We start from the raw sequence: 13810 nt of genomic DNA, 5'->3' as shown, positions 1-13810 counted from the left end.
GATTTATATTCTTATTTTCAGGACCTTTCTTTTCCTCTGTCCTACATGAGTATCTTAATGCCAAATGCACACACTGCCGAAAATAAAATGTGTTGCTAGCTCTTTTGTTAGGGAGGAGGTAAGACTAAGTGCAATCTCGCCAAGGAAACCAGAGCCAGAAGGCCCAAGAGAAGGAACAGGTCTCCAGGACCCACCCTTCCTCATGTAAAGACCCAAATGAAGGCAAGTCTTTGCTAGCACAAGCCCAGCCTTTTGCAAGGACCTTGCTATTGTTCTCTCTCTGAAGTAAAGCTAAGATCACTGAGGCTGCTCCCAGTGGCCTCTGGTTGTGGCATCTTACATATTTACATTGAGAGCTTCCTCTCTTCTTTCAGACGGGAGAGGAAGATGCAGCAGAGGATGGCAGACAGAGGAGATAAGGACAAAGGAAAAGAGAGGAAGACAGCAATACACTGTACACAGAGCTTTGTCAGGACAGATCTGCTGTGCATACCATGCTAGGAATCTCTCATATAACTGGGAACGATTATTTAGGGCTGTTTCAAAAACACTTCATAGAAAATACAAAACAACTTTCCCTATATGCCCCAACCCACTCTATCCAGCTCTCTTATCTTGTACCAACCTGGCTTTGCTTAAGTTATCGTCTGTCTCAGCCTCTCACAGCAGCTTTCTTTTATGGATTTTCCATCCAGCGAATGTTTCTGTCCCTCGGCTGGGCAGGTCCGACCACAGCATGCTTGGCTACAGACCACAACAGCTCACCCACGGCAGCTCCAACCTGGATGGGCAAAAGCCAGAAGCCGTTACAGGGACTCAGAGTCACAAACCCTCTCTCTCTTTCTCAAGAGTGTATGTTTGGCAGGATAACCCCAAACATCTTCCAAATATTTAATATCATTAATGCATAGAGACAACAGTTTATAAGGTGCCTTAAAGACAAGCTGGGATATTCTGAGGATATTTAATCATTATTGAAAAGGTTCGGCCAAACAATTATGCTCTGTTTGTGGAAAATTTGAAAGCCAGATGTTTTAATTAACCACAGAAAACACAAGCTACAACTAAAATTTCATGAACACACTGATCTGCCCTGTGGAAAACCACAGGAATGTTCTGGCAAGGCTCAGTCTGAATTCCTGGGACACAGAGGGCTGGAATCATTCCCCTTAGGAACTCAAACAGAAAATTAACTTGCTCAATATGTTTAAAAAAGTAAAATGAAGCCCAGATTTAATCTCAATCAAATATAAAAACATTTCAGAACTTCAAAGGGCACCACCAAAAGACACATAAGAAGAAGGTCATAAAAAATTCCAATGTAGTTCAGGTTTGAAACTGTATTTTCAATGCAAAGGGAATGGTGAAACAGAAAATGTTATAGGCTAAATAATCCAAAGGGAAAACTAATCATCTTTCATTTCCTAATAGAGGAACATATACAAAACCAATATTTAACAAGTGAATTGTTAACTATTATCAAATGTATAACATATTTTGATATATGGAATCTCTTCACCATCCTACATCCTGCCAAATCTGTGGCCTGGCCCACAGTAGACACCATGCCACAGACTGAGGAATCAAGGCATCCAGAAAAACAGAGTTTAAATAACTTTGCTCACTGATGTTGAAGCTTGCAATTCTCGCACAGACAATTTAAAGTGAGAGAACCTTACAGAGTGATTAGTGAACAATTAAGAACCAATAGATTCAAAAGTCTTCATTTCTTAATTATGGTAATAGTTATGACATCTATACATGGTAAATATCAAAAACTTACTCAAGACAGAACAGGACAAACATTATTTTCAGGTATTGGGTCCACAATTCTATTTCTGTAAGTCAAAACAGGCCCCGTCACAAGTGTGCCAAGCATAATAATACATTAATCTCTACTTCATTTGAAACTTCATACTCAAAAATCATCTCAAAAGGAACACAGCTGGAAAAAAGCAAGATACCAGGTTATATACGCATGGTAGGATCCCAATTTTGTTCTACTAACGGAGTATGTGTAATCTAAACACACAAAACTCTGAACAACAGCTATTTCTGAGTCACGGAATTAGAAGCTACTTGTATTTCCTTCTTGGTGTTTACCAGATTTCCTACAATTACTATGTATTGCTTGTAGAATTTGAATATTTGAAATAGGGTTTTATTAAGTAGTATGGGAATACAAACACAAATAGAATGTCTATATTACATTAGCCTGATCTCTGAGTTTCCTCTTAGCTGAGTAATAACAGCTAATAAATTAAGAAGTTTAAAACCCAAGTGTCCAATGACACTTCCAGGGCTGAACAACACTACTTTCTTAGACATAAGATATTTTTGTTATTCTGCACACTTGCCACAAAGAGACTATAAGACCTTTACCTAATGCATCCAAACTTCTCTATCACTGGCCTTGCTGCACAATTGTCACTTGATTAAAAAGAGCACCTCCTGGTGTTACCTATGGGATCACAGGAGCGGAGCCCTCAGTGAACCCTGGCACACTCCCCTTCTGCTTCTCCTAGCGTCCTAGAAAGCACAAAACACAATGGTGGAATCTTAACCCTGGAGGACTTCACAATCCACCACTCCAAGAAATCCAATCCCTTCAGTTCACAAATTAGGACACTGAATCCCAAAAAGGTCAAATGTCTTTCCTGTGGCCACACAACACAGCCTGTGGTGCAGGGATAAGAGTCCAGATCTCCTGCATCCCTTTTGACTCTTTTCACCTCTACACTCAGCAGGTACTCCTCAAAATATGGGTTTGTATGAACTACTCACACATGTTAAATTCATATCAGCAAAACCAAAAGCAGCAGCAGAAATTCGTTCCACTAAAAATGCAATGCATGCAGAAAAAAAAAAGCAGAGAGTCAACTGCAGGCTAAAAAAGGCGTGGCTCTGCCCAGAACACGTTCAGTCGGAGAAACAATGGTTGCAGTGTGCTGGGGCAGCAGGTGCCTGATCCCAGAAACGGCCTGTCACACGGAAAGCTCTCTGGCCCTAGCACTTGCCCTGTTGATAACAGCACGTTCTCACTGCTGAAAGCAGGACAAAAGGTTCTCAACAATATAAATTACACTTTCACAGAGCCTCCTATAAGAGATAGGAAGGATGTGTGCTCACTCCAGTGTCGGAAATAAGTCATTTATGGCATCAGGTCCTGGCCTCTTCCTTCCAAAATGACCCAAGTCTTAGGGCAGAGAGATTAGCGGTTCCAAAACTTAAGAAAACAGCTGAGTCACTAAGGACTAAAATAAAATTAAATAATCCTAATACTTCACGTCTTATAGCTGATACTACCTTAAAGAGTGAGCAGGATTTTTCTATTCTAAATTTTCTGTTTGAAATATGGGTCACCTCCCCTGCTCTCAGCATCTACCTAACAGTGTCCCCACCACACCAACCAGAACCCTAAGATTCTCACAACATGTGAACTTTTTGCCCTCCCCTGAAAAACAAGGGGAGAGAAGAGGACAGATGGCAATGACAGACTCAGAAACCCTCCCTGAAAGCCTTTATTGAGCTCAGTCCCCATCACCCTTTGCCTACTGTGCAAGTAGCACAACAAAGGCCCGAACTGTGAAGCTACAAACAAAAAAGCCACATCGAGGGATGATGTGCTCTCGCCGTGGAAGAGCCAGAACAAACACAATGGCGTCTCATCTGAGAAGCCAGGCACCCAGCAAAGAAAGAAAACAACATTTTTTTTCCACCCCAAACCGCTCCTGAAGTCCCCACCATATATTTCCGTGGCTGGATCCTAGAGGAGACACGGTATCAGCAGTTTATTTATTCCCTTCTATGTCTCAGTTCTAACACTAAAGGTTAATGTCTACAGCAGGCAAAAGGAATTTAGCGCTTGTTGCTATTTCACAATGAAATCAAAGCTTCGTGGTGAGTGTTTCTCAAGTAATTCAACAGTCATTTGTAAGGTAATGATAGTACGTTCAAATTTAGCAGTCTGGTAGAATGAACTCTGACCTACTAATCCAATTGGATAAAATCTTCTGAAGCTGTCAAACTACCCTTCTCAATAGAGACTAAGCAGAAACTAGAATTAGATCAGATTCACAGATTTTGAAATCCTTCCTTCCTTGGGACGTTGGCTGCACGTTGCTGGGTCTTTAGCTTCTAAGAATGCTGTCGGCAAAATGTGCAGCCAGAGACTGCTACCATTTCAGAATCTTAAATGTTTTGTCTGCATTTTACTTTTTCTATTCTAATGTCATAGGGAAGGTTTCTCGTTCTTGAGCCTGATTACAGAAATACCAGCCAAGCCACCTCAAAACTTCAGAAGTTTCTCTCTCAAGTGACCAGGAGAACCAGGCAAAAACATGTTCGAGAACATTCCTCTCACCTCTTTGGAAATTTGATTTTAAAAACTTAGGTTCACAGTACTGATAAATTTACATCTTAAAATGTTTGGGAAAGGAGAGTATAGTTTTGAAATATTTTTTTAACTTTTTTCTCAAAGAGAACTATAATGTTATAATTATAAATATAAATTATAAACTATAAATACTAATCATAGGCAACTTAAAAGAATTGATTATGAATAACCCAAACTGGTACCCAATAAAATGTGTGGCTGGTGATGAAGATGTGCCAATTTGGAAAAGGTTTCACATAGTAAACTCCCCCGTTTTGCTCTCCAGTGAAGAGGGTTTCAACTGGGGGAGGGGGGAGCAGAGAAGGAGAGTTCATGCTTACTTAAAGATTATTCTGGAAAGAATAAGGGATGAAGGAAATAGCAAATTTAGAGGCAATGGTCCCAGCTCTGCTACTTAGGACCCAAGGGTTTCTGGGATAACTAGTTCATTCTCTTTAACTTTTGTTCCCTCATTTGTAAAACTGGGGTGATACTACCAGCTGACTTCATGGGATTACCCACTGATATGAAAGCATTGTAGAAATTTTTAAAGCACTATGTGTTCACTCAACAAATATTTACAGGCATACCTTGGAGATATTGCAGGTTCAGTTACAGACCACTGCAATACTAGAAATGCCCCAACAAAGCAAGTCAAATGAATTTTTTGGTGTCCCAGGACATATGAAAATTGTGGTTATGCTATACTGTAATCCATTAAGTGTGCACTTGCATTATATCTTTAAAAATGTATATACCTTAATTTAAAAATATTTTATTGCTAAAAGAACTGCTGACTATCATCAGAACTTCTGGCAAAAAGCTTTTTGCTGGGAGTAGGTTCTGCCTTGATACCGATGGCTGCTGACTGGTGGTTGCTGAAGGCTGGGGCAGCTGTGGCAATTTCTTAGAATGAGACAACAGTGAAGTTCTTCCTCTCATGAACGATTTTTCTGTAGCGTGTGATCCCATTCAACCCACAGAATTTCTTTCAAGATTGGCATCAGTCCTCTCAAACCCTGCTGCTGCTTTATCAACTAAATATATGTAATATTCTAAACCTTTTGTTGTCATTTCAACGATATTTACAGCATCTTCACCAGGAGTAGTTTCCATCTCAAGAAACAACTTTCTTTGCTCATCAGTAAGAAGCAACTCCTCATCTATTAAGGTTGTATCATGAGATCGCAGCAATGCAGTCACATCTTCAGGCTCCACTTTAATTCTATTCTCTTGCTGTTTCCACATCTGCAGTTACTTTGTCCACTGAAGTCTTGAACTCATCCAACAGGGTTGGAATCCACTTTTTACAAACACCTGTTCTTGTTGATATTGACCTCTTCCCATGAATCACAAATGTTCTTAATGGCATCTAGGATGGTAAATCCTTTCCAGAAGATTTTCAATTTACTTTGCCCATATCTGCCAGATGAATAACTATCTACAGCAGTTAGATAGCCTTACAAAATGTATTTCTTAAAGAATTAGACTTGAAAGTTGAAATGACTCCTTGATCCATGGGGCTACAGAATGTATATCGGTTAGCAGGCATGAAACAACATCAGTCACATTGTTCATCTCCATTAGAGCACTTGGGTGACCAGGTGCATTGTCAATGAGCTGTCATATTTGGGGAGGGAATCTTTTTTTCTCAGCAGTAGGTCTCAACAGAGGGCTCAAAGTCTTCAGGAAACCATTTTGTAAACAGATGTGCTGTCATGCACGCTTTGCTGTTCAGAACACAGGTAGAGTAGATTCAGCATAATTCTTAAGGGCCCTAGGGCTTTTGGAATGGTAAATGAGCACTGGCTTCAACTTAAAGTCACCTGCTGCATTAGCCCCTAACAAGAGAATCAGATTGTCCTTTGAAGCTTTGAAGCCAGGCACTGACATCTCCTTCTATGAAAGTCCTAGATGGCATCTTCTTCCAATAGAAAGCTATTTCATCTGAATTTTAATGTGTTGTTTAATGTGGACCTTCGTTCATTATCTTAGCCAGATCTTCCGGATAACTTCAACATCAACATTTAATGCTCACCTTACACTTTCACGTTACGGAGACAGCTTCTTTCCTTAAATCTTATGAATCAACCTCTGCTAGCTTCCAACTTTTCTTCTGCAGCTTCCTCACCTCTCTCAGCCTTCATAGAATTGAAGAGAGTTAGGGCCTTGCTCTGGATTAGGTTTTGGCTTAAGGGAGTGTGTGGCTGGTTTGATCTTCTATCCAGACCACTCAAACGTTCTCCTTATCAGCAATAATTTTGTATTATAAAATTTTTTAATCATGCTTGTGTGCACTGGAGTAGCACTTTTAATTTCCTTTAAGAATTGTTCCTTTGCATTCACAACTTGGCTAACTGGCACAAGAGGTCTAGTTTTCAGCCTATCTTGGCTTTCCACATGCCTTCATCACTATGGTTAATCATGTCTAGCTTTTGATTTAAAGTGACAGACAGTGACTCTTCCTTTCAGTTGAACACTTAAAGGCCAATGTACGGTTATTGACTGGCCCAATTTCAACATTGTTGTATCTCAGGGAATAGGGAGGCCTGAGGAGAGGGAGAAAGACAGGGAACAGCCAGTTGGTGGAGTAATCAGAACACACAGAACATTTATCAATTAAGTTTCCATCACAAGTGCACAGTTCATGGCACCCCAGAACAACTGCAATAGTAAAATGAGAGATCACTGATCACAGATCATCATAACAAATACAATAATAATGAAAAAGATTCAAATGTTGTAAGAATTACCTAAAAGGAACACAGGGACACCAAGTAAGCAAATGTTGTCAGAAAAATGGCACTGACGGACTTGTTCAAAACAGGGTGGTTACAAAATTTTTTAAAAACTTGATATCTGTAAGTGCAATAAAGAAGTATGCCTGTACTGTGAAACTACAGTGCTGCCAGATACGGCACTGTGAATACAACGAGGAACAAGAGACCCAGACCCTTCCCACAAGGTTAAGGGATGCAGTGTGATTGGTGGGAGACCCAGGGGGCTATGGGAACATGTAGGCAGCCTCTAATATAAATACGAAGTATCAGGTATTGTTACCATTACAAGCCCTGGAGGATGTTTCTCAGTGAAAAGTGGTAAATAATCATTTTCGGTTTTCGTTATCTAACTGTTAGCTCATTTATTTGGTATACATTTATTGAACATTAACTATGTACAAGGCACTGTTCTAGGTATTGGGGATGTAGCACTGAACAAAATTTTTGCCCTAATGGAGCTGACACTCCATAGGAAATGCAAAATACATACACTAAGTAGAGGTAAGTGGCAAGCCTGCTTCTGCTGCAATACAATTATTTTTTTAAAACTGAAACATCCACACACAAAGGTTTCAAGGGATCTTCTAATTGACCTAAATAGAGTAAACACTTTATATTTCTTCTTTTAATCTCCAGGCCACATTTTATAATATACCAATTAACTGCCATCATATGATAGGTGCTTTTCAGTCTGTGAGATTACAATTTGTGCATGCATTGGCCTGGAGCAGAACACCCGCCGCCCCCAGCCTTTTGCACCCGGAGGAAAAAGAACACAGGCTGGAATCCACCCAGTAACAACCCCAGTTTTAATGAGAGGAGTATCAGTTTTTTTAGAAACATTTCCTTAAGTCATTTTTTAAAGGATAAAAAAATGTTGCATTATTTACTTTAGAAACTAAACTGAAGTTCCAGTTTAACAGGCCAAATGTCTGCCTTAGCAAAGGTTCTTTTTTAAATCTGTTTTATTAAAAATAAACAAATAAAAAGGGCCTGAGAATAAGGCTGGCCAGGACATAGTCAGCCCAACTACCTAAAAATTCAGGACGGGATGGATGAGAAGGTGATGAGGAAAGGGGGAAGAAAGAGAAAGGAAGGTCTGGAGTGAAGATCCACACATTGGTTGGGATTAATACCCTGAAAACTCACATACTCGACAAATAGTGAGAACCAATGCCCCAAATATTGTATAGCAAAGAAGAAAGTAAATGCCCAACTACAACAGAGGAAGGTTTTCCTAAACCTGGAATTCCTACAAAAAATACAAAATCCAAAGCCCAAATATGCTGACATAAGAGGCGTGGAGCAGTATCCACACATCCAGGAATCTTTATTTTTTTAACTGTCTCCAATTGATGCCTGATGCACAGCCACAGTTGGGAACCATGGATTTAGTATACTTCTTTACAGAAAAAGGTATCACAATATTTTCATTATAATAATGGGTAACTGTTTTGCTAAGCACTCTCCATTACTCCTCCGTCCATCCTGAAGCAGGACCTATTATGTATTATGCCTATTTTTAAATGGGGAAACTTGAGGCATAAAGAGATCAAATACGTTGACTAGTGTTACAGAGCTTTTAAATCAAGGACATGGGGTTTTTACCCAAGTCTTATCTTCCCCACATTTTCTTAGCATTCTGCTCTGGTGAACTGTAGCAAGTTAACTCTCTTTCTCACTCTCTAGTCTAAGAATGTCATAGGATTATTTATCTTAATAATATACCATAGGCATTAAAATTTTTAATACAGAACTTAAATTTCAAAATTCTCTAATAAATTCTGTAATTTAAGATATGATGTGAAAATCATATATAAATTGTGGTCTGTTTAGAGCACTGGGGAGTTTTATCCAGTCAGGTCTGCAGTTATTTTGGTTCTTCCATTCCAACTTACCTGTAAGAGGTATATATTCTGACCTTAGGGAATATATGCACCTTCATGAGCAATAAACCTTTACCCAGAAAGCTGCTAAACGCAGTGAAGTCCATCTAGTTAGGAATCATTGCCAAGGGCTTCACACCTTCTCACAATTTCATGCTTTTGCTAGTGTTCCTGCCTACACTGCCCCGCCCTACTACTCTGGTGTGCCCATTATTCGTCCTTCAACGACCTGCCCACATACTACCTTCTTCATGAAGCCTTCTCAGAGGCCCTGGCAGGAATAGTGATCCATGCCTTTGGGATTTTTCAATGCTTCTCCTATCACATAGAGCAGCCTGATGCTTATTTCAGTATTTTATATGCCTTATCTTGACAGAGTCTTCCCAGCATCTCACCTCCTCACCCTTTAGTCTCGGGTTGCCCAAGTTCTTTCTGGTTTTTCCCCACCTCTCTGAAAGTTCTCTCTCCTAGGCTCCTTTCTACATGATCATGAGAATATCAGTGGTGTTCATAAAGGCTTCATCCCAACTCTCCTCAAACTTCATATAAACCTGGGTGACTTCAGCCATGCTGCCAGGACGAGCTACGAGGCTATTCTGATGAATCCCAACTACCCATCCAGTACGTCACCCAGTCATTCAGCAAACACTTACTGAGAAGTCCTCTATGCCAAGTATGCACCATGCTTCGTCTTCAGGACAGGCCTCTCTCGAGTACTTATCTCCCACTTACTTGGATCACAGCTCCTGGATGTCCAGCCACTCATGCTCTAACCCCGTACTGCATCTATTCTAAGAGGCACATTTCTTCACATTTTCACACAGGTAATATTTTAAAAATATTAAAAATGGTATCTAAAAATTTTTTGAACGTTTTCCTTAAAATTTTTTTCTACACATACTATAATGGTAACTATTACAACAACATCTTAGAGTCAATGAATTAAAGAGATTATCTTAGTATACTTCCCTTCTACTGTTCTACAACAGTGCTATCCAACAGAACTTTCTTCAATGAGGCGAAACCTTCCATATTTATAATTCAGTACAGTAGCCACTAGCCACATGTGCCTTGAAATGTGCCTAGTATGACTGAGGAACTGAATTTTAAATTTTATTTAATTTTAATGAAATCTATCTACATGTTTACCAATTTCTTTATTTTTACCATGCCTTTTTGCACTTCAGCACTTCCTCCTGCAATCACTTTTTCTTCCTGATGTACATCCCTTTAGTTTCTTAGTAAATGTCTGCTATGGTTTTAGTATTTTTGGAAAACATATTTTGCCTTTTCCTTGAATGGAAGTTTTGCTGACATACAATAAACAGTATTTCCTTTCAACATTTTGAAGATATTTTCCAGCTTCAATTATTGTTGTTGAAAAGTCGGTTGTCAATCTATTATTCCCTTGATAAACAATCTGTCTTTTTTGGGTGTTAAGATTATCTTTTTTATTTATTTTGGTGTATTGAAGTTTTCCTGTATCAAGATGTGGATTTTTTTTTTCTTATTGGTATATTGGTATATGTTGTGCTTCTTTTGTCTGTCCATGAATTACTTGGATTTAGAGAACACTAGTCATTTATGTCCTTCAAAAACTCTCTCTGGAAATTATTTATACACTATATCTTCAAATATTTCTTCCCCCCATTTGCTCTATTATCTTTCTGGGACTCTGAACAGATCTCACTGTAGCCTTTACGTCCTTCAACTACACTTTGAAGTTTTTTTTCTCATTTCTATGTTACATTCTGGTTAATTTCTTTAAAACTTTTTTCTAGTTCATTAATTGCTTCTTCAGCTGTTTCTAATCTAATGTATTGAGTTTTTATTTCAAGTTATAATTTTTTCCTATGTATTTTCCTATGTTTGTTTCTTCCCAAATCTGCCAATCAACTTTCTTTTTAATGCTACCATCACCTAGATGTATGTTGCCCTTGTACGTACTCTTTGCCTCATTTTATTGATATATAATTGACATATTGTATTAAGGTGCACAGTATAATGATCTAATGTATGTATATATTATGAAATGATTACCATAAGTTTAATTAACATCAATAATTTCACACCAAATTTTTTGCTTATGATGAGAACTTTTAAGATACTCTCTTAGCAACCTTCAAATATGCAATACTAAAGATAACTATAATTACTGTTAACTGTAGTCACCAAGCTGTATGTTATATCCTCAGAAGTTATGTAACTTATGACTGGAAATTTGTTTCTTGGCTACACTCACTTTCCCCCAAACCCACCCACCTCTGGCAATTACCCAACTGTTTTGTTTCTATGAGTTAGTTGTTTGTTTCTTAGATTACACATATAAGTGAGATAATACAGTATTTTTCTTTCTCTGAGTTATTTTACTTAGCATAATACCCTCAAAGTCCATTCATGTTGTGGCAAATGGCCAGGATTTTCTTCTTTTTTAAGGTAAAATAATATGCCCGGTCAATTTTTATCTTGTGGTTTTTTGCACTTAATTGTGATAACATTTTATTTCTTAAAAGATTTCAAACAGTTATTTCAGATTTTGTATCATATAATTTTAATATCTAAAGATCTCAGGGTTAAAATCTATTATTTTTTATTCCTTTTTTGGTAACTCTCTCTCCTGGTGGCTTGTTTTCTAGTAGGCCTGGAGAGCTAAGTATTCTGAACTCCTAGTTGGTTGATCCCATGGTTAGGAGAATCCTAAGCTCTGAAGTGGTGATGCCTTCCTCCAGAGATTTGCATTTGCTTCTGCCCAAAGCCAATGGGCACCTGGGCCACTTCAGCTTCTTTTACAGGTCCTAGTAGAATACAGGCTCTTATGTCTTGCCACGGAAGGGAGGCTTACACTCCCCTCATTTGCCCTCGAGCAACCTGTCGTTTGTGTTTGTTTACACACACAGCTCCCAGCTTTGGTTCTATGTAGCCCTTTGATGGTTGATTGATCTAATTGAGGTAGGAGATTCTGGAGATGTCTTAGTTCCTGTGATGCCCAAAGTACACTTTAAAATGTTTTGTCCAGATTACAGTGCTTTAGGGGTAAGTGTGTTAGAGTATCCTAAATCTTGAACTAATCGTCTTCCTCAAAACCCACTTCGCTCAGGCATATTTAAGCTACTTCATAATAAAGATACTTATGTCAGTACTGGGGATCTGTGAGAAATTTTTTCCTTTAAATAAAGAGGTCCATAAATTACTGAGATTTAAGGAACACTGGTCTTTATATACTTTGCCACCTTTGATATTCATCATTTTCTCCAGACATGGAGAGAAAAAGAATGTAACAGACAAGCAAGAAATCAAGTACTAAACTCCAGTTTCTCCCCAATTCTCCAGCTGTTCAGATTAGTTCAATACTGATGAATCTTTTAAGACAGCGTGCTTTCTTTGCTGCAGTCATGGTAATATGTAAGACATACATACATAATATGTAACTTCTAATATGAAGAAACACTGCTCCTACCATCACCCACTTGTACTAGAATTCATAAAATGGTACAAATGTACCTGGCAACTGTACAGCAAATGAAATGTGTCAAACAAAGAACAGTCCTTGCCTTAAGGAAGTCCATTTCCCAGTTGGGTTTCAATAACTGGGAATTTAGGTAGGTACAGGACTGTGGTTCTGAATGAGCACAAGAAACTCCCAATCACTTTTTTTTAACATCTACAGCCTTATTCTTTATGAATTAATGGGCTGCAGATCCTTCAACCTCCAGGCAGTTTATTTTAAAAGTTCCTCTATGAAGATAAAACATTCCCTCTCCAACACACTGGCCCACATGCCACATCTTGTATTTCTCTTTCCAACAGGGTCCGACTCAGTCAGAACCAGAAGGCAGGTCACAGCATATCCACACAATCCATTATCGGGTGGAGGACCACACTGGGGCCCAGAATGTTGCAAAGGCTTGGCTGCCGTGCAGAGACTAGAACCCGGTTCTACCCAGTCTTACCACCCAGTCCAACCCTGTGACTCAGCTGACTCACTGTAAATCACAACTAGTTTGAAACAAGACAACAAATTAACAACTTTGGTCATCATTGAACTTTTTTTAAGGAATTTGATACTTCTCTATTAATAATATGAGGATATCCACAGTGCATGAAACAATTTGTGTTTCAATAAAAATCTAATAAAGGTTTCCCAAATTCTGAAACCTAATTCCAGAATGCTTCTTTGGAAATGTTCTTGTTGTTTTTGTTTTGGTTTTTTAATCAGAGTACATTAACTCAGGGGAAAATGAGATTGGCTTTTTATTTAAAGAGAAATAAAAACATTTCACTGGTAGTTTAAAAATAACATAGTAACCAAGTATAACTCTCATTCGGCAATTCTCAAATTCATCTCTGGGATAGGGCACAAGAATGGGCATTTTTAACAAGCACAAGTGATGATAATGCTTATGGTCTTGATGGGAAACACTGATCTATCCAATTTTTTTTAATTAAACTGATTTTGGTACTATTTCTACCTAATCAAGAAAGTAAGACAAAGAAAGGAAGGAGGAGAAAAGAAAAGAGTAATAGAGAATCCAGTGGACACAGTACACAGGCAGGCAGACATGGTGTTGGCCTTCAAGCATGTGGGAAAGTGGCTTTCATGCAATAACATTCCTAAACTCTGGCCTCACAAATGATGCTGAGAGCTGCCATTAAGAACTTTTCAAACAAACTCCAGGCAACAATGGTACTATCACCCAAAGAGCACGTGAAATCAAAGACTAGGAAAGGGTTTGGCAGACTTCAAGCCCTCAAGAAGTAACTGTTAAATT

The 13810-nt window shown here is 38.6% G+C and overlaps 1 protein-coding gene across 7 annotated transcripts in view; it reads right to left on the bottom strand.

The window, feature by feature from the left end:
- APBB2 (amyloid beta precursor protein binding family B member 2) overlaps positions 1-13810 on the bottom strand; it is a 381148-nt gene that overhangs the window by 307151 nt on the left and 60187 nt on the right. For all 7 annotated transcript variants that reach the window (XM_073237712.1, XM_073237714.1, XM_073237708.1 and 4 more), the window contains exon 2: positions 626-781. The gene's annotated coding sequence lies outside the window, so the exon portion shown is untranslated. The remainder of the gene's footprint in view (positions 1-625; positions 782-13810) is intronic.

The sequence above is a fragment of the Manis javanica genome, chromosome 5, assembly GCF_040802235.1.
Source record: "Manis javanica isolate MJ-LG chromosome 5, MJ_LKY, whole genome shotgun sequence".
NCBI lineage: Eukaryota > Metazoa > Chordata > Mammalia > Pholidota > Manidae > Manis > Manis javanica.
This window is presented reverse-complemented; position numbering and strand designations above follow the sequence as displayed.